At 47.4% G+C, this 26,105-nt stretch overlaps 1 protein-coding gene across 2 annotated transcripts in view; it reads right to left on the bottom strand.

Annotated features, from left to right (window-relative positions):
- PLXNC1 (plexin C1) overlaps positions 1–26,105 on the bottom strand; it is a 1,076,103-nt gene that overhangs the window by 632,100 nt on the left and 417,898 nt on the right. The window lies entirely within an intron of this gene.

Here is a 26,105-nt window from a genome sequence, read left to right as displayed (position 1 = left end):
CAAGAAAAGACACATCCTAGCCCCTGATGGTTTCAACACCACAGTCCAAGCACTAGTCTTGTCCAGGCTGGACTATGAAAATGCTATCCTTTCTGGATTCCCCAAAAGCACCCTCAACCTCTTACAAGCCATACAGTACGCAACAGCAAGACTCATCCTGCACTAGCCAAACACCCAAACATCACACCAGCTCTCTTCCAGGTCCACTGGCTGCCCATATCTCAGAGAACATTTATTATTATTATTATTATTATTATTATTAAATATTATTATTATTATTATATTTATTGAGGGCTGACCTATCTTCGAGAAGCAACAGAACGCTTTACAGAAAAAGGCTTTCAAAGCACTGCATCATATACACAGCCATCTACCTCAAAAGCCCACCCTACCTTCACAACAAACTGAAACCGATCACCCACACAAACACCAGTCAGCCTACCCAAAATATCTGATTCATTCAATTCTGCAAAATAACCTGTGCACAAAATCAAGCATTTACACAATGGGCCTCATTAGGACCCAGGCGGTAAGGGGTTTACGCCGGCGTAAACCATGGCGCCCCTTACCGCCTGAGTACGAGTTCCCTTAGCGCCATGGTGAGTTTAAAGCCTGCTTTTAGCAGGCGTTAAAATCCATGGCGCTAAGGGACCTTGTTGTTAATTACGCCACCGTAATTTACGGTGGCGTAATTAACGGCTTCCCCACTCCCATTATGCCCTATGGGGCCAGAAATGGGAATGGGGAAGGGTAAATGGGGATTGGGGACTTACCGCCCCGCCAACCTCGGAATGGGGCGGTAAGTCCGCCAACCCCCATGGCGGAGTTGGCAGCTTAGCGCCATGGACCATGGTGCTAATAGCGCCATGGTCCTCCGCCAAGGTCCTAATGAGGGCCCATGAGTAGCCGGAGCCCGGAACACAATACCACTCTGCATCGCACCCTCCATCATCACTTTCTGACTCAAAACATATGTCTTCCCTCACACTTCAATCCAGCCAGATCACCTCCTGGCCATCCTCTGTCTATCCTCATCTTCCTATCCTGTTCTCGAAATGTTATCACTTTTTTTTTCACCACCTCCCTTTTGAACTTTGTACGGTGTTCTGAGATACTCTTGGTATGGATAGCACTGGACAAAAAAAATAAACAAAGAAATTAGTTGTTTGTTCGTTCATACTTTATTTCAGCAGATGTGCAATAAAAGTAAAAATTACAATACATAGCAAAAAAAGGATTAAACCCTGAGAGTACCAGTAAGATCAAAACTATAACAGTGAGAATAAATTAGTTATAAAAGACAATTAAGAATACATTTGACAATGAATAAAAACGTTACTAGCCTAGCACAATTTTTATTTATTTTATTTTTTTTATTAATGTTTTAGTTTTATACAAACTTTTACATTATCGGTCTCCATTTCATAAAATAAAACATCAATTATTAGGTTCTTACAAGTCCACGATCTGGCATATGTACTTGTGATGTGACCACAGGATAAACGGCACAGCATAACTCATTTTCTATCCGTTACAGGATTGCTCGAGTGTCATCTTTGCCAATATTTCTTTCCAAAATTGGGTAACTCTGAATATAAGTCTCTTGTGGTGCCCACAAGTAGAGTTGCCGACCTCCCATCACAGTCTTGGTCTTTCACTTCTGCTGGAAGCATAATTACAAAGGCTGTTCTTTCTGAGTCCAAGACCGGACATTCCATAATGATGTGATATATTGTTTCCAGTTTGGATGTTGGCCACTTGTCTGTGTTTTATTAACAGATCTCCATCTCATAAGAACCCTGTGTGACACTCCTTTTATTTTGATACTACAGTGCTATTACCATTGTTGTTTAGGTGCTCCTGTACAGGTTCACACATACACCCTGCCCTCGGCCCATGCTACATTAAGAGGCAAAGGAAGTAATACATTTCACTTGGGTGGCTGTTTTCACCTGTATGGCCGAATCACTGGTACACAAGTAGTAGTGCTGGGTGGAGCATAAGCCTTAGAAGCTGTTCCGGAGGAGAGGAATTCACTGACGGGCCCATAGGTCAGCGCTCACCCTCTAGAACTTGTAAAACAAGATAGCTGCACCATGTGAGGATAGGGGGTGCAGGATTCACATACTCCAACACAACTCAATAATGAGGACTCAGTGGCCCTCATTACGACCCTTGCGGAAATCAACCGACCGGACCGCCATAGCGTAAATAGCGTTTCCGCCATTGCACGATGAAGCAAAGTGCGGCTCATTCCGACCCATCGGGCACGAGCACCACGCCATGGCGGAAGTGCAAAGTCCGCGATGGCGGAAATGACCCCAAAACGGCCCACACCGCCGCCGTACGGCGGCCTAGGTGCAATACCGCCACCCATCACAGCGGACACCGCAGTGAGCGCCAACCGGAAAGTACGGTGACCGTAAATATACGGAAACGGAAGTAAAAGCATGGTCCCGGAACGGGAAACATCACGCCGTACACCTATAAAACCACAAAATCCACACAACCATAAAAAATACTACCCTGAGACACATCCCAACCCGTCATCCACCCTAGTGAAACCAAGAAAAATGGGAAAAGTAGCGAAGAAAGCGTGCGACCGCAAGCGGCAGGTCCACTTCTCCCGTGAGGAACTCACCGTGCTCACGGAGACCCTCCAGGAGAATGCTGCCGTCGTCTTCTCCACGCAAATGACCAGGACGACACTTGCGAACAAGAAGGCCATATGGGCCCTGGTGGCACAGCGTGTAAGTGCGGTGGGGACCGCACCCCGCAACCCACAGCAATGCAGAAAGCGATGGGACGACCTGCGGATACGCGTCCGTAGCATACTTTCTGCCAACCGCAACATTGCCACAGCTACCGGGGGAGGATCGGAATCACCCATCAAGTTGACCCCCTGGGAAGAAATCTGTGCCTCCACCATTGGAATGGAGAGCATAGAGGGAGTCGGAGGGATGGAGAAAGGAGTGCAGACATCCGAAGATTCAGGTAGGTGTCCCAAATAAAACAATGCCAAAACCACAATGTCCAATCATGTGAAGTACCACGTGCCCACATAGTGCAACAGGAACACATGTCCAGGAGAACGTCCAGATACATAGGCCTGATAGCACACTTTAAAACTCACATCAAATACATAAATAATTAAAAATCCTAAAAACACCCTCTACACGTGCAACAGGCACACCCTAACTGCAGGCTGCCAAACAACTGCACCCTCACTCCACACACAAATGAAACCACCTCCAAGGCCCCGACCCAAATCACCCTCAGGTACCACCCCAATGCATGTGATACATTGCCATTCCAATTCCCACAGACCCATTAATAACGCTCGCCCTCCTTTACTCCACCACAGGGTCCGATCCAAACGACGAGCTCCAGGACACCCCTACCAGCACACCTGCAAAGAGGGCCAAGACCAACGGCCAAAGACCCTCCACCTCAGCTGCACGCATCAAGACACGGAAGCAGCACAAATCAAATGACAGCACACAGGAGGGAACTCCAACAGGCACCCCAGCAGCCAGCATGCCCACAACACCACCACCACAGGTCCCCCCAATGGATGCCACAGTAGGCACTGCTTCTGGTGGCAGCAGCACCATAGGTGATACTGCATTAATGGCAGCATGCTCCGACACAGAAAACGGGGATGTCGAAGTTAGATCCATCCATGACCTGTCTCAATCCCCCTGTCTGTCCCATCCCGTACACCATGAGGATACCACGCAGGGGCACCCACAAGACGACGACTGGCCATCCCCCACAAGCCCTGTGGCAAGGCAACATGAGGTGATCAGCCCCTCTGTGACACCACCGCAAATGGCCATGGCCCAGCAGAGGCAACAGTCCCTCGACCAGTTAATCGTGCAACAGCAGCAACTGGCCACGCTCCTCAAGGACCATGCCGATGAATGTGGGGGCACTAAGGCAGACATAGAAACATCAACTGAGACACTGAGGGCAGAAATGGAGAGAAGTACAGAGACACTAAGGGCACAAATGGAGAGTAGTACCGAGAGCCTGAGAGTACAAATGGAGAGTAGCACCGAGAGCCTGAGAGTACAAATGGAGAGAAGCACCGAGAGCCTGAGGGGGGAACTGCATGCGACGTCCAAAGACGTATGTGCCGAACTTGCCGCAGTGCGCCGTGTGCTCACTGAGCTCTCACAAACCCTTAGGGACATGCATGGACGTGAGCAGGCAGAGACATCATCCGTTGCAAGTTCCGTCCAGGGCAGCCCCCAACGTAGATCTGGGAGGAACCTGCGCTCCACAGGCAGGGGTGCCCCTGATACCCGCAGAGGGGGCTTGCAATAGCGACAGCCCACTGACAATGAGCATCTTCGGACACTGGTGTTCGGGGGGGAGGTAGGAGGGTGGAGGGGGTGTGTTGGGCTCACTTGGGTGGCGGGTCGATAGGGTGTTTAACATGATATCACATATGCCATAAACAATGCACGATCATCCAATGAGATGTGTGGACATTGATCTTTGTGTACGAGGCCATTATAGGCGTACAGTCCATATTGTGCATGTCCCAGACACACACAGTGCCACGAGTCCCGTGTCCATGTATCAGCCACCAGGCGTGAGTGCTAGAAGCATGCATCTATGAGATGCTGACGAATGTCACGGCCCTCCTGTGCCTCGCAGACTCCTTGAGGTGCTGCCACATCCCCACCCTCATCATGACCATCATCAGGTGCTTGCAGTTCTGCGTCAGGGGGCATGGGCACATTTCTACGTACGCACATGTTGTGGAGCATGACACATGCCATGACCATCTTTGCAACCTTCACATGGCGGTACAGGAGTGCCCCGCCAGACCTGCTGAGGCAGCGGAAACGAGTCTTCAGTAGGCCGAATGCCTGTTCTATGACTACACGGGTACGTGAGTGGGCATGGTTGTAGTCCTCCTCATGCTGGTCCCGTGGGTTCCGGACTGGTGTGAGGAGCCATCTCTTCAGTGGATACCCGGCATCACCTGTATGTGGACAAGAAAGGAATATTGAGGAATGCCATTGCTACGTACGCACCCCCCTCCCCCTTCCTGCCAGGTCATTGCCGCATCACATACCCCACATCATCATGCATGAAATGAGACTCACCGAGTAGCCAGGATCTGTTCCCTGCGTGTCGCTCCATGTAGCGTGGTATAGTAGAGTTCCTCAAGACCATAGAATCATGGGTAGATCCAGGGAATCTGGCACAACAATGTGTAATGATCCTGTTGGAGTCACACACCATTTGTACATTCAGGGAATGAAATTGTTTTCGGTTGCGGTACTGGGCCTCCATGGCATGTGGGACGACCAATTCCACATGGGTGCAGTCGATGGCACCAATGCAACCCGGTATGCTAGCAAGTGCATGGAATCCCACTTTTGTGTTGGTAATTTCCTGCTCCGAGCGTGGTAGAGAGATGTAGTCGTCTGCGTGCTTCAGGAGGGCATCGAGCACTTGCAATAGTGTCCGTGAGAACAGTGGCTGTGATATGCCATGCAACTGTCCGACTGTGTGCTGGTAGGTGCCTGTGGCCAGGAAGTGTAGTACAGACACCACCTTCAGTAGGGGTGGGATGGCGGTTGGGCTATCTATCATGCTGACAAGGTCAGCCTGTGTCATGTCCACAATGGCGGTTATGGTGTCCCGGTCCAAACGGTAGAGGGTGTGGATCTGCTCATCAGTGAGGAGCGAACGGATGTGCTCGGAGGCGTGGGATTGCGGGCTGCCTGCGTCGTGGTAGTGGCTGTGCTGGCGGCCCTTGCTGGCCCTGCCTTGGCCTCCTCCTCCTCCTGCGTCTCCGCCGTGCGGCCGGTTGTAGTTGGTGTTCGTCTTCTTCTTGTAGTTGGAGTACTTGCAGTGCTATCAGGTCCCCCAGGGCCAACATGGCTAGTCCTGCCGGTAGCATTTCGGAGTGGGTGTGGTTGTGGGAGGAGACTGGGTGTGCAATTTATGTGTTTTCAGGCTGTATGGCCTCCACCTGTGGTGATTCATTCCACCTGTGCAAGCTGCACTCCCCTTTGGGCGAGCACGTCCTGCACACAACGCTGCAATTCGACGAATGGCATCTTGCTATTGCAATCATGTATTTGTACCCGATGGCAGTGTAACATTGGTTGATATGTTCATTCGGCTATGGTCCCATTGTTTCACATACAATCTTTGCAGCCGCGAACAGACTTGTGAAGGGTCAGTGGAACGTAGTACTCGAGTAACGGTGGACCCTCATGCAACACTGTACCGAGCTTCACCGACGGGCGGGGCGTTCCATTTGTGAGTGAAGGCAGTTGCCATTTTCACACACAGCCGCACTAGATGGATTAATTTGTGGTTTCAAGCGGCCACAGATGCCTTTTCGACGTGATGTTGCAAATGAGGAATTCGAAGGGCGGCGCTTTCGGTTTTCAGCTAGCGGCGAGGAGATGCCCACAGGTCTGACTGCAAATATAACGTTCTATTGTTCAATGTCCTTGGGACAGGGGCCATGGCGAGGATGCAATGATTGATATGAATAGTATGGGATGCGCAATAGCGACGTGGGCGATGAGGCCGGACGTTCCCAAATACATGTTACTTCACAACACTGGAATAACGGGCTGGGGCACGGTGGATTTTGCAGGCTGCATAACGCACAGACTCAATGGAAATTTCACATGTTATGTGAGTATGGAAACAGGCGTTTTCATTACGGGATGAGGGAATGATGTATGGATGCATGGACAGATGATTTGATACAGAGTTTGCCATGTGCAGGGCTTCTTGGAATCTATCCGCCTCCCCTGCGCTATGTGATGCAGGGCTGCCATAGTGGGGCCATCGTCTATCTGGCCTTGTTGAGCCCTCCCTGTCTCGACGCGCCTTCAGACACTTGTGTCTATGCACGTTACCAATCCCATCAGATGGATTCTGTTTTAACAGACGCATGCACAGGTACACTCGTTTGTGATAATGTTTTCACCTCGATATAGATAGTTATGATTCGCAAGTGGTTTTTGGGTGGTGATGATCCTTTGGAGTGGGCTAGCATGCATATGGCTGTGGATTTGGTGTGATCATTGAAGTGAGTAATTCAAATGTAGTTCTGATGGCCATACTATTCTTTTTCATTTAATTTGGTTGACAGGTATCTCCTCCCCTTTTGCCACTGCCATCTGTATGCCACTCCTGCAGATGGATTTTACTCCCGACACCTGCTGCTTCGTGTTAATCAGTGGAGCAGCATTACGATCTTATGGGACGATCGCCAATGGGCCACATGCCCTTACGCAGTACTAGTGGCTAGGAGCAACATTTCGGCCTTTCAGCTGGACTAGTGCCTCCCTATTGGGACGGCCCTGCGGTTCTAGGCGCTTCCATGTTGCCTTTTCGTACGGGAATGTAGCCCCTGTGTACCATGAAGGAACAGGGCGTCACACAAGAAGTAGCTGGTCATTTATTGCGGATGCAGCCCACGATAATGAAATATATTTTGGAGTTCATGGCCTAATGGCTGTATGGGCTTGGTGAATTTGTTGTGCATTAAATTTCTATTCTGATATGAACCGTGTAGCGTTCTTCTTTGCGAGTGATGTGGCATATTCCTATTTGGGGAGCGATGTATTGTGAGGAGATCTGCATTGGGTTCCGGCTTCTGAGTATAGTTGCGTGGTACTGTGCTGGGCGCGTTTGCCTACGGAGCCCAGTGAGGTCAGGGATAAGGGCTGCCATTATGACTGTTTTGATGATGTCATGCTCAGGGGCGGGGGATTAGCTTTTGTGGAACAGATGCCGGTCAGCCAGTTGGATTGGTGGAATGATTTGATTATCGGAATATTGCTGGTCACAGGTGCCTGTGTTTGCGTGCGTTTCTTGGTGGGAGACTGAGGTCATGTCCATTTGTATAGCTTCTGTATTCGTGCCATCTGTGCCCTGCAGCTCCCATTGGGCACTCTTGAGATTCATTTGTTCGTTGGCAGGCATGGATGACTAGTACATTTCACTGGTTGCATTGTGAGACTTCATTGCCTCTACGGGGGGTTGTACAATGTGGCCAGGGAGCGGTGTACAAGCACTCAGTAGGGCCGTTTACGGTTGGTTCGCGATGCCGTACTTCTCACCATGGCGGAATGGTACTTTCCGCCGTGCTTGATGGCGTTAGGTGCATGTCCGCTAGGGTCGGAATTCGCGTACCGTTGCGCCATGGTGGTAATTACGGTTTGGCATGGCGCGCGCGCGCGTGCTTGGTGCAGTTAGCGTTGGCGTTCACTACGGTGTCGCTAATGGCATCGTACTTTGCGGTGACGGGTCATGATCGCACCGAGCGCTATTCGATGGCGGTATTGCATTTCCGCCATCATTTTTCGATTTCCGCCAGGGTCGTAATGAGGCCCAGTAAGTTGGCAAAGGGAAGTCCGTTTAAAGACAAGTACATCAAACAGAGAAACAAATGGAAATCGACAGCATTGTGATCACCTGTTTTGCTCCTACTTCCTAGAACTTCAGTCGAACAGTCATTGTTATAGGCAAAACTCGTCATCACTGACGTCTTATTCTATAAAAAATCATCATGCAATGTAATTGGTTAGGAAAGGTAACTTAAGTATAGGTGCTATATCTGTATATGATAATAGGGCATGCAGATTGTATAACTCTTATCGGGTGGGCGTCTACGCCCATCCCTCTACATCACGCGTGATGGACGTCACTACAACTACGACGTCCTATTGGTTACAGTATCTATAGGACTCCAGATAACTTGGTCCATTGTGATTGGGCAGGTTACACCCCTAGATATAAATTTCCACTTTTAATTAGCAGCATGCAGAATGGACACCCCTGTGCCTGGTGTCCTAAGTTTCACCCTGCCTCCCTTCCACCAATCAGTGTTTTAGGGCAATGTGTCAATTAGTTGGCTAAGGATGGCCTCGAAACTGTAGTCTCTTATCGGGAAAAGTTATGCAATCCTCGGGTCCTGGATGACATCAGGCGATGGTACTTCTTCGCGCCTGGCCGGTCACGTGTTAGTCCACCATGAATCTGCTTCAGTTTCCAGCTTTTAGTGCATTTAATTCTGTTTCAGCCTTGCCACCTGCATGGGCCCCCCTTATCTTGACCTTCATGAGGCAGGCTGGTATTCTCTGAAGTTTGTCTTGTTAGCTGACGCTCTCCTCCCTTTCTCTGGTTGATCTCGATTTCCTAGGCATGAGCCGCTCTTGGTTGAGTTTCGATTCCGCTCCTTCTCTTGCCTTTGGCTGGGTTACGAAACTTGGCCTGTCAGGCCTCTGGCAGCCTGAGTACATTTCTGCTTTTACAAAATGGAGTCGCACTTGTATAATGTGCCTTATTGAAGTAGATATATGGTTGGCGCTTGCCGCTCTATCTTCTACTAAGCATTGCAAGCATTCTTAGCATCTTGCATTTCAAGCCTATTTACACACGTTTAACAGGTCGGTTGTGTCCATCTTCTCTCGTAGCATAGTTTCCTCACGTTTTAACATTGTCTCTTCTCTGTGTCCATTACATTTATTTTCGTAATTACTCGCACTGGCGTGCTATCTTCGATAGCTGCTTTTGTTCATTCACGAGTCTGTTCAGGCCCTTAAGTCATTTGCACTGGCTTTCCATTGGGGCTCTTTGGGTCTCTTCATGGACTGTCTGTAGGTACTCCTCATTTCGTATCAGCATCTGGTATGGCTGGCTGGTAGGGTACCGTGCTGCCCAGGGTTGTCTGATTATGGGTGCTTCAACAGTATTGGATCTTCTGATGTATCCTGGGCAGAGTCCCAGTGCAGCTCTTTGTAGGTTCATTTGCTCTTCATACGTCACATACCTTGGCGAGTACGCTTCTGGTACCTCGAAATGAGGGGAAGGGGTGCAGGTCATGTCTGGGACCTCCTCTACACTCCCTCCTTTGGTCGGTTCATCAACCACTTCTGCAACCTCCTTTGCATTTATTTCTTTTGATTCTTCTGTGTAATGTTCATCGCCTTCAGGGTTTGTACATGGTTGTGTGAATGTGTGAGCCTTTGGAGTCCATATTTTTATCACTCCCTTCAAACTCCCGGCTGTTTTCACATGTTCATCTTTGTTCCATGTCATTAGCTGACATTGTCCATTTGGGCTGCAGTAGATCAATTTTCCTTCATACCTTCTTCGTTTCTTCGGGTATGTGAACCTTGTTCCTTCTGGCGCAAATTTGCTGGCTTTCATAAAGTCTCTTATTTCTTCATCAGTCAGGTCTCTCGGCTTCCACCCTGTTTCGACATCAACCATTATTTTCATCCGTATGGCTTTCTTTGCAGTTTTCTGGCACTGTGTGATGAGATTATCTTGATAACACAGAATCCTCACAATACCATTGCTAGTAGAGCTCCCAGAAACTTGAATATATTTGCCATCCATTGTGGGACCCACCAGAACAGGTCTCCAAACCAGCTGTCATCGTCCACTTCATCACTTTCATCAATCATCTGGTTTTTCCGGCTTGTCAACATGCTTATGGCCTCTGTTAGGGTTCAGTTTTCTTCATCGTGTGATGGTACAAATGTGCAACATGATTCTCTGATTTTTGCACAAACACCTCCATCCATTGCAGTGATCATGTCAAGCACATATCTGTTTTGGAGGGTCATCAGTCTGCTTGCTCTCAGCTCTTCTTTGATCGCATTGAATCCTTTTATAGTGATATTGATGGTCTGCAATAACTCCCATCTGGTTATCTGCAACCATTTAGCATTCACTCCAACTTGGATATGGGGCAAGAGTAGTGTTGTGAATACTGTTGAGGTGAGGCTGAACAGCCTGTGTTAGTATGGGATTGCATGGAATGCCTCTTCTGATTTGTGAGAAAAGTAATTTTCCCTCTTCATCCTGGATACCAGTTCCACAGATCTCCTTCTTCTTAGATGAGCATCTGCTTTCGGGAAACTGTCCAACTTCAGGTCATTCTTATGGATCACTAGCGCGGGACCGTGAACGTTCACTAGTGTGCATATGCCTCCCCAGTTTTTCCGCAGCCTTATGTATGCCTTGGATCCACACGCCCACTAATGATCCATAATAACTGCGGTTCCTTGTGTCATTCCTGGAGCTTCAAAGATTTGTCCGCAATTTTGATTCTCTCCCATCTTCCTTGTGCCATTGTTTCAGAAACATAGTTTCGGGCTCTCCAGTGGCACTATCTGCAGGGGTCCCCCTCTATCTTTGACCCATGTTAGTAGCTTCACTAGCTTTGGCCACAAAGGTTTGCATAACCTCTGCGAATTCTCTATTGCTTCTTTGCAGGCTCCAAGGACCATCCACGCTCGGCAGATTACTACTCCGTCCTCCCATCCATCTGGGGAAGACCACTGACCCCCAGATCTGCATTTGGCCTCTGTTCTTCCAGATTTGAGCCTATTCTGCAGTCTTTCCTTGAACGTTCAGTCTCGGGTTAACTTCCCATCTTATCCCTGATCCTTTGATGCCAGGGTTCTCGTACCTGATAACATGATTTCTGGTGTGTGCTCGGTTTCTTGTTTTAATGTCCTGGACATAGCCATCTCCATCCGGGTAATCCTTTTTGTTGGCCCATATCAACGAGGCGTCTTTTCCCATAAATTGTCCTCTGATGTTGCACATTGCTACGTGTGACATACAGTGTGCTGTAGGGACATCAATTTCTACAGCCACGAAGATCTTGGATTTTCCCATGCTGTATGGTAGGAGAGCACAGACGAAGCATTCTCCTTCCGACTGTCTTCGCCCTACTTCCTTCATGTGCTGGTACCATATGTTGTTTCCGAAATGGGCTGTGCTGTCCAGGTAATTATTAAGTTCATTGTTATCTTGCTTCTCTTGATTCTCAGCGTTCTTCTGTAGTTTGCTATGACTATGGGCCTCATTACACGGAAGGCGGTAGTCATGGCGCTGTTAACGCCATGGCTACCCCCTTACCGCCGTCGAAGTCCGGGTTCCCGGAATAGGGATTTACCGTCCTACTCCGACCTTTGCGGGACCGGTAAGTCCCCATTCCGGGAACCATTCCCCATTCCCCATTGAGCCCATATAGGGCTCAATGGGAATGGGGAAGGAGCAAATAACGGTACCGTTATTTGCACTGAAGTCCCTCATCGGGTCCTGTCCTTAACGTGTGGTCTGACCACACGTTAAGGACGGGGCTCGCTGAGGGACCTCGGAGTAAGGCGGTGGGGATTACCGGCACCGGTGCCCTTACCGGTGCCGGTAATCCCCTAACGCCTTCCATGTAATGAGGCCCTATGTCTCTAAAAGGGTCTGCTTTTCCTCTCTGGGTGTCTCAGTGGAACAGGCTGCGTTTGTGTTTCCTTTCCTTCCCTTTTGTATGTTGTCATAGACTTCCTCTAACAGCCATTGGCTCCCCAGCCTCCCAACGCGTGGTCATGTTGTAGGCCTGAGGCTTGTTCCTTGCGTCGGAGCAGGTGTGCTTGCGGTTATAGTCCCTATAGTCCTGCCTTTCAGCTCCCTGTGCAGTTTCTTTACTCTTACTATGAAAGGGAACAAATAGTCTATCAGCATTTGTGTTTTCTCTGTGAATTCCTTTGTGGCTACTTCTGTTCTTTTGAGGGAATTTGCTATGCCATCTCTCTTTAGCGTTTCGCTTGGCTCCTCTTGGGTACTTCCACTGTTTTCTGGAACTGATTCTTTGGCAGGCAGTCACCCCTTCTCTGCTGCCTTCGTTGGAGGCCCTGTAGCCATTGACACTTGCCCTTGTCTGTGTGCATCCTGTGTGTGGGTGCGTGCAGTGGTCAGTGCAGCGTTTTCATTAATTCCGTGCTGACCCTGTCTCTAGCTTTTCACTTCATTTGTTACCTCAAATGTGTCTAAATCATTGCTCATTACATTTAAATTTAGTTTGTTACTTTTATCATCAGGTTTTCTTGGGACTGGAATGACTATATAGGGTCTGGGTGCTTTCGTAGGCCCCAGATGTTCATTATCTGGTGCGTGCACTGAGATTCGGAAATGTCGTGCACCAATAAAGAAAGCAGTTCTGATTGTTAATGACAGAAAAACAATAATAATAACTATACATATACACATAATCGTTCGAAATGACGCTTTGCATTATTTTCTTCCAGAGAAGTGGGGGCGCCCTTCTGTTTGGGGGTAAAACCAAGTTACTGTTCTGGGCCCCCATTTCGAATGCGTTCATAGTCAGCTATTTATTCCTTTTCTTGCTCTGGTCTCGTAGTTCGAGAGTTCATTACTATTAAATGACAAGTGCTTCTCCACTGTCCCCTCTCATGTGAGTGAAGACGGTAGTCTCTGGGTACTCAGTACAGTTCCTGTGCTAGACTATGGAAAAGGGTTAGGCTAGCAACTTTGGTACATCACATTCATTATGCATATCGAAAATAGGTGAGGTCCCAGGGCGCTCGTCGAATTTGCATTGGTCCTGAGGACATGCTGGAACTTGCTCAATGCGAAGGAATGAAGTAATGGAACTGCTAAAAATCACACAAAAATAAAATGTTGTAAAAATAAAAACAAAATAAAAAATAAAAGTGAACATATGAAAAAATAGGAAAAAATTAGAAAAATGAAGAAAAAGGAAAATAAGATGGTGAAGTTCTTGTGTCTGCTCCTTTCGCTCGGTCTCTCGGCGACAAGTTGAAGAACAGTGTCTCTCTCCTCGATCTGCTCCATGGCGGAAGGATGATGAAAAGGATAATAAGAAAAAATAGAAGAAAAAATAAAAATAAACTAGGAACAAGATGTCGTAATCCTCGTTTCTGCTCTTCTCGATCTGTCCTCGGCAGACAGTTTATTGGGATCTCCTCTTCACAAGGCTCTCCTCAGCAGTTGATGAACATAATTACTTCTCAGTTGAGCTATGATGGCTCTCAGGAGCTTGTTTAATTGCGCGTTCTTTACTGGGTCTCTGAGGAATGCGCGTACGTCAACATTGTTGGGTCTCCCCACTAATTCTGGAAAGTTCTCAATGAGGTGAAAGAAGACATGATATGCATATCTGCTGTCTTCTGGTGACAACGACATTCGTTCTGATTTTCTGGTCTCTAGATCATAGGCCTTTCTTGTAACATGAACAGTCTTTACACTTTCCTGCTGCGCGGATTGAAACCACATAGTTCAGTTTGTACCACACTCGGTTTAGGAATTCGTTGTTTCTTGGATCTCTGATAAAGGATAAGGTATCTGTGGTTCTCCCGACGAGTCCTGGGCATTCCTCTATGATACAAAAGAAAAGCGTTTATGTCAGCTCATCAATGATCACTTGTGGTGGAAGCATCTGTACCCTTATCACTGTACTCGGGCAGTACAATGAAGGATTCCGTGATGACAGTTAGTAGTTGCCAGATTATTTTCTTGTTGGTTGGATCTGAAAGAAAAAAACTGTGACACTGGCTCCTGTCCGTATGAGTGATGGGTATGATAACACCACGAGTTGGAAATAGGTTAGCGCATCCCACTTGAGACTTCTGATGGAATGTACCATAAGATCTGTGAACAAAGTCTCAATACTGATTGCTTCAGGATACTGTGTTACACTCTCAGGCAATGTCTTATTTGCAGTCTATCAGAGCCTTGATTCTTTGTACTACTTGGGCATGTCGTGCTTTCAATAGTTCATTTTATCAATGTCGTTGTGGCTTTGGATGTGCTTCTCTTTACCCTGCAACTGGGATGTACAGAGTGTTCGTTATGTCCTTATTCCCCTTTGCTTGGGGAACCAGTCCAGTTTTATGCCACAACTTGCATCCGGGTTCTTTGTCTTGGTTTTCTGCTCATGCGTCTTTCTTCCTCGCCATGGATCTTGTCTGCACGTGCTGAGGTTCTTCCCCGTTGTCTGTGTTTCTTTGCAGTTGCATGCAGCAGGAGGGCTCTCTCCTATATAGGGTTTAATGTCATTTGGGAAGATCCATGCCTTTCTGCCCCTGCAGAGGGGGTGCAGTCCTCTACGATGAAAGGGCCATTAAATCTTGGTTCGTCCCACCTTTTCCTGGTAAAGTTCTTCACAAGCACGCTGTCACCAGGGAAGACGAGGGGCGCATGTACACCTTGCTCGGTGTCTGCTTCAGCACTTCCTGCTGTGTTTCGTGCTGCCCCGTCCCCTTTTCACCATCGCTGCAGCTGGCCTGTAATGACAGAGGCACTGGATGTCATACAGGTAAGGTACTTGTGCATCTCTGTTCCCAGAACCTCTCTAGTTGGCTGGGCATCACATCTAGCTCGATCTTGGGGGGTAAGAGGGGTCCTCATCCTTCTGCCCGTGACTATCTCGTGCGGCATGAGATGATGGTCAGAGCCTGGTTGGTTCCGAAGTGCATACAATGCCAATGGTAGACAGTGGAGCCATCCCTTCTTTAATGTGAGCTTCAACTTGGCTATCCTCTCCTTAAGCAAGCCGTTGATCCGTTCACATATCCCATTCCCCTCAGGATGATATGCCGACGAGAACTTGTGCTTTATGCCAAGCAACAAGCTAATCTGTTGGAACACTGCATTAACAAAGTAAGCCCCGTTATCTGATCTCATTACTTCGCAAACCCCCCATCTAGGGAATACTTCCCGCACTAGGAACTTGGCAGCACAGGTAGCGTCTGGGTGTGTACAGGGACCTGCTTCTACCCATCTAGAGAATGGACACACCACCACAATTAAATACATGTACCCGTTGCACACTTGAATCATGTTGACATAGTCGATATGCAAGTGCTGGAATGGTCCATTTGGTCTGGGAATGATTCCTCTCACTACTTTTAATGTGTGCCCAGCGGTGAACTGCTGGCAGATAATGCAATTCACCATGAGAAATGCAACATGCTCTGCTAAATTCGGTGTGAACCAGTCTTCTGCGAGCGTTGCAGCAAGATTTTCTTTTGACAAGTGGATGGGGTAGGCTAATGCTACCTTTAAGAGGGCGACAGGCATTACTGGTTTACCAGTGCTGTCTTGCCTCCACAAACCATCAGAGGGGTTTAAAAACACCCTTGATGCTTCCACATGAGGTGCCTCCAGCTGGAGCTCCATATGCTGAGTCTGCCCCATATTGCTATAGGCTTCTGGTGTGGATCGCGCTGCCATCATCCGCTCATGGGTACGTGCCACCTCCACGTCCATGATTGTTTCATTCTTGGATGCCTTGCGCTTGGCTTCCGTGTCTGCTTCATGATTTCCACGTGACACGAAATCCATTCCCTTGGTATGAGCGGCTCATTTCACGACTGCTATGCCCACTGGGAGCTGTAGTGCTTTTATCAGCCTGTCCAATAAGGCTGCATGTTGCACTGGCGTGCCGTCTGCTTGGAGGTAGCCCCTCCTTTTCCAGCGCGCTAGACCTGCATGTACTGTGGACGTCACATAGGCTGAGTCACTGTACACAGTTACTTCCAGGTCTGCATGATTCTCAATGGCGAGTATCAGTGCCAGCAGTTCTGCAGCTTGTGCAGAATAGTGAGAGGGTATTCGCGCACTGACGAGTACTCAAACCTCTCCATTCACTAGGTGTTTTACCACGGCCATGCCTGTATACCTTTGTCCATCTTCTTGGTCGATTCTCCAAGAACCATCAATGAACACAATTTCGCAACCTGCCAGGGCATTTTACTTTACCCTGGGGATTTCATCATAGAATTCCTCATAATTCGCACAGTCGTGTATAGGTTCTCCCTCTGTGACTGGCTCAGCTATGAACGTAGCAGGGTTCACAGTTTTACATCGAACTATTTTGATCGATGGGTTAGAGATAATTACCTCATAGGTGGATGCTCTCTGAGATGTCAGTGTGCCCTTTGGCTTCTCTAGTATGGCGAATGTTCAACATACAATGTCATGGAGCACCCCATCACGATGGATGATGCCTTTTCGATAGAGAATGCGGCAGCAGCTAGATTTTGTTTGCATGGGAAGTGGCCCTTCATAACCGGGTCCAGACTCCCGCTGTAATATGCTAGGGGCTGGTACCCCAGCGAGGTTCGCTGCACGAGCACTGCCGTCATAGAATTACCATCAGAGTGTGAGAACATGTAGAATTCCTCTGCATAATTAGGAATCCCGAGAACTGGGGCCTTACAAATTGCCCCCTTAGGTTCTGCAAACCCTTTCTCCATTGCCTCAGTCGATTCAATTTCTCCTTTTGTTGCCTGGGCTTTCTTCAAAGCCTGAAGCAAGGGCTTGGTATACAAGCTGTAGTCAAAGGCTCATGCTCTGACATAATTGCACAGGCCTAAGAAGCTCTGCATTTGTTTTATCATGCGCAGCTTGGCCATGTTCATGATAGCTTCAGCCCTTTCTGGGGTTACCTTTTTCCCCTCATGAGAGATCAGTTGCTCTATGTACAACACCTCCTGTTGACAGTACTGCAGCTTTTCCTTATCAACTTTGTATCCCTTCTCAGCCAGTATAGTCAATAGCTGGACAGAGTCACACCTGCATTGCTCTTCAGTGGTGCTGCAGATCAGAATGTCATCTACGTACTGCAAAAACAACACTGTCCACCGCAATATTGCTTAGGTCCATTTGCAGGACTCTGTTGAAAATAGACGGGAACTCGCAATACCCCTGTGGCAACCTCGTACTTTTCACGTGCATTTGTCTGAAAGTGAATGACGTCAGGTCCTGTGAGTCACGGTGCAACGGGATTGAGAAAAATGCATTTTTCAAATCGATCACCGTGAAATATTTTGCCTCAGTGGGTATGTTACACAGTATTTTGGATGGATTAGGGACTAGAGGGAACTCGGCTTCAACTATATCGTTTAATGCTCGTAAATCTTGGATTAAACGCCAAGACGCTCCTGTGTTGCAAGGTGATTCTGACATCACTAAGATGCCCTGCTCCATCATGGCGGAAACTGTCTTTGCGATCCCTTCATCTGCCTCTCTGGACATGGGATATTGTCGCGCTGGTGGTAAAATTGCTCCTGGTTTTAGTTTAATTTTCACTTCACCTGCCCCCTTCAGGAGACCTACATCATAGGGCCCTGTAGTTCATACTGAGGCAGGCACTTTGGTCATGTCGTCATCAAAATATTCTGGACGTACCAGCGCTAACATCATTCTCTGTGGCACCTCCCGTTTGATCAATTTGACCCACAATGTGAGAATACTTCCACTCTTGTCTCCTCTAGGTCAGGGTGCTCTTCGAACAGATCGTCATCGGTAACGTCAGTCACTCGATACCCTTCTTCGATGGCGATAATCGCACACCATTGTCTGCCTTCGTCATCATATCCTTCGACCAATACCACTTTCCCTCGCACTGCGGCAGATTGTATCATTAACGGAAATACTTGTCCCTCCATGCATAGGTATTCTTGGTCTGAATAGGAACTCATCAGGTGTCCTCATAGTTCTATCATGGCAATCCCACCATGAGCACCCACACGCCATATGCGAAAACTTCTGGCTCCAATGGTATAGCTCTCATGGCTATACGTCCTGAGTATGCCCTGATCATTTCGCACACGTTTGAACAATGCATTCCTGGAGTGGAGCACACTATACCATTCTCGGTAAACAAGATGGTCATGTTTAATTTAGTCATCAGGTCTCGGCCCAGAATATTTACTGGGGTCTGACGTGAATATAATAGGGGTACATTCATTTCGCGCTTTCCCACTGAGACTGGGAGTGCGTCTGTAAAGGTAACTCTACTATGAGCTCCAATGAAACTCTGAGTATCTATAGCCTCGCCGGACAAGGAAAATTTGCCCTCTCGTATGCACAGGCGTGTTGCGACCCTTGTCAAGTAAGAAGGAATATTCTTTACTCCCTATGGTGACATTCACCATAGGTTCCCTGTTAGGGTCACTAATAGGATAAAGCACATCAGAGTCCCCCGTGAGCTGTCCTATTTCATATATAAGTTCGGCTCACTGTATACTTGTTGATTTCCTCCAGCCCCAGGGTTAACTCCCCTTCCGGAGCTAGTGCCCTGTGACATTTGCGATGGTGCCTGCTGGGATTGTTCCTGTGGCAAGTTCCCGATGTTCGGTGGTTGGACCGCTTGCTGTGCACCTTGCTGCATGCCTGACGCCTGCTGCTCACTGTGTTTTTTGTGCAGTGCCCTGCGCGGGACGGCAGGCTGATTCACCATGCCTGCCCCCAGCCCTTGGCTATTTTGCCACATGCCTTGGCTTCTGCACATACGCACCACATGTCCTGATATTCCACACAGCCAACACACTGGCGGTGGTCGGGCCATCTGTCCATCTGGCATAGCTGGACCCCCCATCTGCGCGTTCTGAAAGCCATTTTGATTATTCTGAAAGCCTCCCTGGTTACCTCGAAACCCTCCTTGATTACTCTGCCATCCTCTTCCTCCAAAACCCCTTCCTCTTGGGTAAAATTCTGCGTTACCCTGATTATTCTGCGATGGGTTGGTCGCTTGTTGTGCGCTTGGTTCGGCTGGGCTGGTGAGCATGGCTCCCTCGAGGGCATACTTCGAGAGATTCTTTTGCACCAGCTTCGCCTCCTCGCCCTTACGAGTTGCCTCCTTTTTCCAATTCTTTTCTTGCAACAATCTACAGTAGTGTGCAATTGTCAACTGTATTTCATCCCATGGTTTTGCTTCTACTCCTACCATTTTTTTGAGCTACTTCTGTACCGGTTCAGGCAACCCCTGGCATAATATGTGGTAGAAAACAGGGATAGATTTCGTCCAAGACTCATGCATTTCGAGCACCCATGCGTCTTGAAAATACTGGATATAATTCAACAGATCCTCTGACTCTTTCATTTTCCAAGACATTATAGCCCCCACATCAGACGTGTCTGGATATAGCGTTCGCAGCGCTTTCCACACTGCTGCCCTACAGTTATTAAATGGCGCTCCGTCATGGGCGGTGTTAGTTAGGGTTACCCTAGGATGGCCTGTCCATTTCCAAACATCATTTGCTCTTTCACCAAGTATGGCAATTAGGAGGCCCTTAATGTCCCCTATAGCTAAGGTGACACCCCCCGTCATTTCCTCTAACTCATGTATCCACTTTCCGGCTCCCGAATGTCAACATTGGAAGCTTATTTTTAAGGTTCTCTCGGTCCATGTGTGGCCATGAAATATATTGTGGTCTTGCTCCCCCCTTTTCTAGCAACGGGAATTGGAATGCACAGTCCTCCTTCTCTTTTCCCATAGTTCTCCGGTCTATCGCTGGGGTGGCATTCCCGCCTTGCCGTCTACCTGGCAATGTCCTTAGTCTATCTGCATAGGCTGGTGCTGACGCCCCCCTCTGACCGTGGGGTGTTTCTTCATGTCGGCTGGACTGTCCAGCAGACTTTGGTGTCCTCGTTACGGACCCACTAGCGTCTGACCATCGTACCTTTTGGTCCCCTGGGAGCCGTCTTCACACCGTCTCCCTTCTTCATGCGCCACATCCTCCGTTTCCCCACCGGAGTCAGATCCTGAATACTCCCAGTTTACACAACTCCTTGCATCTTCTTCGTTCTGCCCAATCTCCAGCCTGTCTAGGGACAGTCCCCTGCTCCCACTACTTCGGGTGACATCCTCAGTGTCATATAACTGAGTGCTCTGTAAGTGCTCATCTTCCCTTCCCCCTTGGCAAATTAGTTCCAGCCCCATCTCGTCATACATTTTATCAATCGTTTCCCCGATGCTTCTGGTGTCGAAGTCATCTTCAATATTTGTCCCGCTTGTACCTGGCACCGCATCGCTTGGAAGAAATAATTTTTCTATGTCTTCCCATTCTACTGGAGGATTGGGTTTAATGACTTCCCGCTCCAAATATTCAATATCTCGTGTCCTCTGTTTGCGCTTACGTTCTACTTCCCTCATCCGTTCATTTCTACGTTCCTTTGCCCTTCTAATCTCCTCAACTTGCCGCTTTTTTACTTTCCTTTTGTGCACTCTCCTTTCTTCCTCTAACCTTAACATGTTCTGCCTGTACTTTTCGTAGGCTGCGTACTGTGTGCGACTGAGCAGTATTCCTTGCTCTTCGCGATATAGTTGTTCTCGCCTTAGCCTATCTTTCTTTCTTGTCCGTTCATCACTTACTTCTATCCCTTTCTCTCTCTCTCTCTCCTTTGCGTCTCATCAGACCTCTCCCTTGGCATCAAATCATCACTTCCTTTTCAATCCAACTTCAGTAATATCTGACCTCTCATCCATTCGTCTTTCGCGAATGCTATCTCATCACCTCTACCTTCATTTCCTTTATGTTTATTTCCCTCTTTCTCCTTATCTGGAGGTGCACAACTCCGTGCCCAATCTTTCCCTTCATCTTCGCATCTCTCTTTGTCCCTTGAGACCACGGAGGCGATATTGTTTTCCTGTTCTTTTCCCTTATTATCGTCACTACTGTACGTAGGCAACTCATATGCGGGGTTGCTATACCCTGTGGCTGCCTTAAGTTCTCTTAGTGGGTAAAGACCCTCTGACTTACTCCCTTCAATGACTGGCTCAGGCGGGGCTGATGGCGCGGTAGGCGTCTCACCCCCCTCTGTACATACATTTAGTATCCAGTCTGTGGGTGGTTCTTCCACCTTCGTTTCTTCAAACATGTTCCATAATTCCAGAATAGCAAGAAGTTTCTCTAACTTCTTGCCCGTATATGTGGCGTGTAGGAAGGTCGTCATATGCTGTAAAACAGCCTTAGAAAGTGACCCGTTCTGGGGCCAAGGCATAAACATCTTATTGGCGGTACCCTTAACCCACTCCGTGCTGTATTTCTTTAGTTTTGGTGCATGCTTGGGTAGCTGCTTGCACAAATGCGCAAGTGGGGTAACTTCCTCCATTTTTAATTTTGTCACTAACAATATTTATACAGTTCTTTAACCTTACAATAGTATGAGCCAGCACCACATACGCAAGCTCCAATCCAATCTTTTCACGCCAAAATTTATACCAACAATTTACTCAAAACCCATCAATTCAATGGCGATTCCCTCTTAGTTACAGAATCGCATAAAGCCAAAATGCATTTCAAACAATCATTAATACAATTATTTTACATTTGACATACAACAAGACACGTATTACAGACACTTGACAGACTAGACGAACACCAGCTGGACACACGTATATCTGTCTTCTAATCAATACCCCGACATGCAATGTAAACAAACCCCTGTGATGCTGTCTTTAATCGTCACCGTAGCCTAATCGTCCCCCCTCTGTGGGCTACGAGTTCACATTTCTTCTGACCGCTGTTTTAAAGCGCAGGAATAAGGTGAATCCTTACGTTTTTATCTCAGGTGCCCCCTGGTAATCCTTACGTTTTTATCTCAGGTGCCCCTTGATAATCCTTACGTTTTTATCTCAGGTGCCCCCCTGATAACCCTTACGTTTTTATCTCAGGTCCCCCCCTGATAATCCTTATGTTTTTATCTCAGGTGCCCCCCTGGTAATCCTTATGTTTTATTTCCGGTGTCCCCCCGGTATCCTTTCGTTTTATCTCGGGTGTCCCCCCGGTATCCACTCTTTATTTCTTATGCGAAAGTCATTACCCCCATATATATAGTCTTCTCTACTTCTAACTACTTTATTTTTTCTCTGCCACCCTCCGTTACCTTTCCCTTACTTACTCTAATGCCTACAAGACATTTGCCAAAGTAACGAGTTTACTGTTTCACTCACCGATCCCATCTTTTCCTCTCTGGAACTTCGGGATCACCGCCCCTTCCTCTTCCAGTTTTTAAGGTTTTCGTCCGATTGGCTTCTGGTGGGAATGAGAAGGGTTATGCTTGGAAAGGCGGGTTCCTTCAGACCCACTGCAGATTTTTGAAATTTTACTCTATCATTGTCCACGGGGAGCTTCTCAGTCTACTCAGCTGGAATGGCGAAAGGACTCATGATCTTGCCGAAGGCCTGGAGTTACTTCGTGCCGTCGGTCTAAGGTGTCTTAGTATTATTTAATAAATAATTAATGGCCGAAACCATCCTCTGCTACCAAGTGTTTCCGGAGGAGAGGAATTCACTGACAGGCCCATAGGTCAGCGCTCACCCTCTAGAACTTGTAAGACAAGATAGCTGCACCATGTGAGGATAGGGGGTGCAGGATTCACTTACTCCAACACGACTCAATAATGAGGACTCAGTAAGTTGGCAAAGGGAAGTCAATTTAATGATAAGTACATCAAACAGAGAAACAAATGGAAATCAGCAGCATTGCGATCACCTGTCTCGCTCCGACTTCCTTGAACTTCAGTTGAACAGTCATTGTTATAGGCAAAACTCGTCATCACTGACGTTTAATTCTATAAAAAATCATCATGCAATGTAATTGGTTAGGAAAGGTAACTTAAGTATAGGTGCTAAATCTGTACATGGTAATAGGGCATGCAGATTGGATAACTCTTATCGGGTGGGCGTCTACGCCCATCCCTCTACATCACGCGTGATGGACGTCACTACAACTACGATGTCCTATTGGTTACAGTATCTATAGGACTCCAGATAACTTGGTCCATTGCGATTGGGCAGGTTACACCACTAGACATAAGTTTCCACTTTTAATTAGCAGCATGCAGAATGGACACCCCTGTGTCTGGTGTCCCAAGTTTCACCCTGCCTCCCTTCCATCAATCAGTCTTTTAAGGCGATGTGTCAATTAGTTGGCTAAGGATGGACTCGAAACTGTAGTCTTTTATCAGGAAAAGTTATGGCATTGCCGGGTCCTGGATGACATCAGGCAATGGTACTTCATCGCGCCTGGCTGGTCACGTGTTAGTTCACCATGAATCTGCTTCAGTTTCCAGCTTTTAGTGCATTTAAATTCTGTTTCAGCCTCGCCATCTGCATGGGCCCCCCCTTATCTTGACCTTCATGAGACAGGCTGGTATGCTCTGAAGTTGAGTCTTGTTAGCTGACGCTCTCCTCCCTTTCTCTGGTTGACCTCGATTTCCTAGGCATGAGCCGCTCTTTGTTGAGTTTCGATTCCGCTCCTTCTCTTGCCTTTGGCTGGGTGACGAAACTTGGCCTGTCAGGCCGCTGGCAGCCTGGGTACATTTCTGCTTTTACAAAATGGAGTCGCACTTGTATAATGTGCCTTATTGAGGTAGATATGTGGTTGGCGCTTGCCGCTCTATCTTCTACTAAGCATTGCAAGCAGTATCGATTTCTTAGCATCTTGCGTTTCAAGCCTATTTACACAAGTTTAACAGGTCGGTTGCGTCCATCTTGTCTCGTAGCATCGTTTCCTCACGTTTTAACATTGTCTCTTCTCTGTGTCCATTACATTTATTTTCGTAATTACTCGCACTGGTGTGTTATCTTCGATAGCTGCTTTTGTTCATTCACGAGTCTGTTCAGGCCCTTAAGTCATTTCCACTGGCCTTCGATTAGGGCTCTTTGGGTCTCTTCATGAACTGTCTGTAGGTACTCCTCGTTTCGTATCAGCGGCTGGTATGGCTGTCTGATAGGGTACCGTGCTGCCCAGGGTTGTCTGGTTATGGGTGCTTCAACAGGTATGGATCTTCTGATGTATACTGGGCAGAGTCCCAGTGCAGCTCTTTGTAGGTTTATTTGCTCTTAATACGTCACATACCTTGGCGAGTACGCTCCTGGTACCTCGAAATGAGGGGAAGGGGTGCAGGCCATGTCTGGAACCTCCTCTACAAAGCCATTGCCCCCTTCTGTACTATTGCTGGGCAATGATCATTTTGTCACACAGTTATACATCTGGATTAACTCAAGGGCCTCCACTGAGCGCATTTCTTTATCATTTGTCTTTGGTAGATTGGGCCGGGTGTTCCAGAAGGTGCTGTGGATCAGGCAGGGATCCTCATATTTGTTAAGGGAATTTACATACAACCAGTAATCAAATAAAAGTTCAGAAGTGATGTAAGCACGTGATTTAAAGCCAAAACCAGCCTACCTACTTTTTATTAATGGTCTGAAGATTTTCTACGAGAATATTTGGAAGACCAAGAAAGGGAATATTACAGTAGAGTGGAAGGATATGTCTAAGGGAGTGTGGAGTTGTAACCTTGTGAATAGGTGGGCGGCCACATGATGGATGAGCTGCGTTCTCAGCATCCAAGCTGATACACTGCCTGAAACTTACCCCAGGGTACCCTCTCAGATGGTTACGTAATGAACACAATTTGATTTAAGCCTCAATAAAGTGTCCGTTGGTGTGAAACACAAGTTGCCTCATGCGTCCATATATCTGCTGTGTACTAAAAGTACATTGCACTTGAAACTTGCTAAAAACCTATCATTTGCAGCCTATCTGAAGAGCAAGCCTCACACTTTTGAGAACCTCATTTTATTGTTTTACATGGCTTTGGACTGGTGCATGGTCCTCTCCTCAAAGGATACCCTCATCGCCTTGACAGCTGATAACTATCTACCTATGACTAGGCATGCAGGACATTCTCTTCTTTCTCTACTTTGTGATTATCTTTTTTAAGAGCAAACTCAGACACAGAAGTAACTTATAATTATCACGGATCGGTGGTACACTGAGGGGGACAAGCAGATCACCTCACACCTTCCTAAACTGGTTTCACCCACCTTTGCTCACACAGTGAGGGTATGAATAATAAAAATCTAGAGAAGAAGCACTAAGAACAGGATTCTCTCCTGATGAACCACTATAGAACAGTGGGGAAACACGTGTAGAGAGAAATGTTTGCAGTCTTTGAGATAATTGAATACCGTGATACTTCATGAAAGCAAGATGAGAGAAATGGAAAACAGTGACATTTATGATATGATAGGTTGTTTATACCGCGCTTATTACCCAGAGGTTTCTAAGCACGGTCCCAGGTGTTGCTCGGTGTCGTCTTGCTTGCAAGGCGAGCACACTGCCGCTGAGCTATCCTCCCGAGATAATATCGAAACCAACCATAATAAACTATACATATAAGAAGATACATCTTTGTGGAATTGTGATATGTTGGAGAACTCAAAAAGGGTTTATCAAATGATAGGCAAGAGAAGCAATGGAATGAAATTGGTTCACCCTGTGATAAAGTTGGCGCACTGAGAAAGATATCTAAGAATAATTTTGGATCATTGAGAATATTGGACAGTCACAATATTGGTATATTCTGTGTTCACAATTGTAACCAATACAAACACACAGACTCCCCGAGCTGGTATCTTAATATTGAGTGACCCCTCTTTTAAGTAATAGGAGTAACTTAGGCGTGCTACAGGTTAGGGCAAA

Source organism: Ambystoma mexicanum, chromosome 12, assembly GCF_040938575.1.
Source record: "Ambystoma mexicanum isolate Mex_15411 chromosome 12, UKY_AmexF1_1, whole genome shotgun sequence".
NCBI lineage: Eukaryota > Metazoa > Chordata > Amphibia > Caudata > Ambystomatidae > Ambystoma > Ambystoma mexicanum.
Note: the sequence above shows the minus strand (reverse complement) of the source record. Positions and strands in the feature narration are given on the sequence as shown.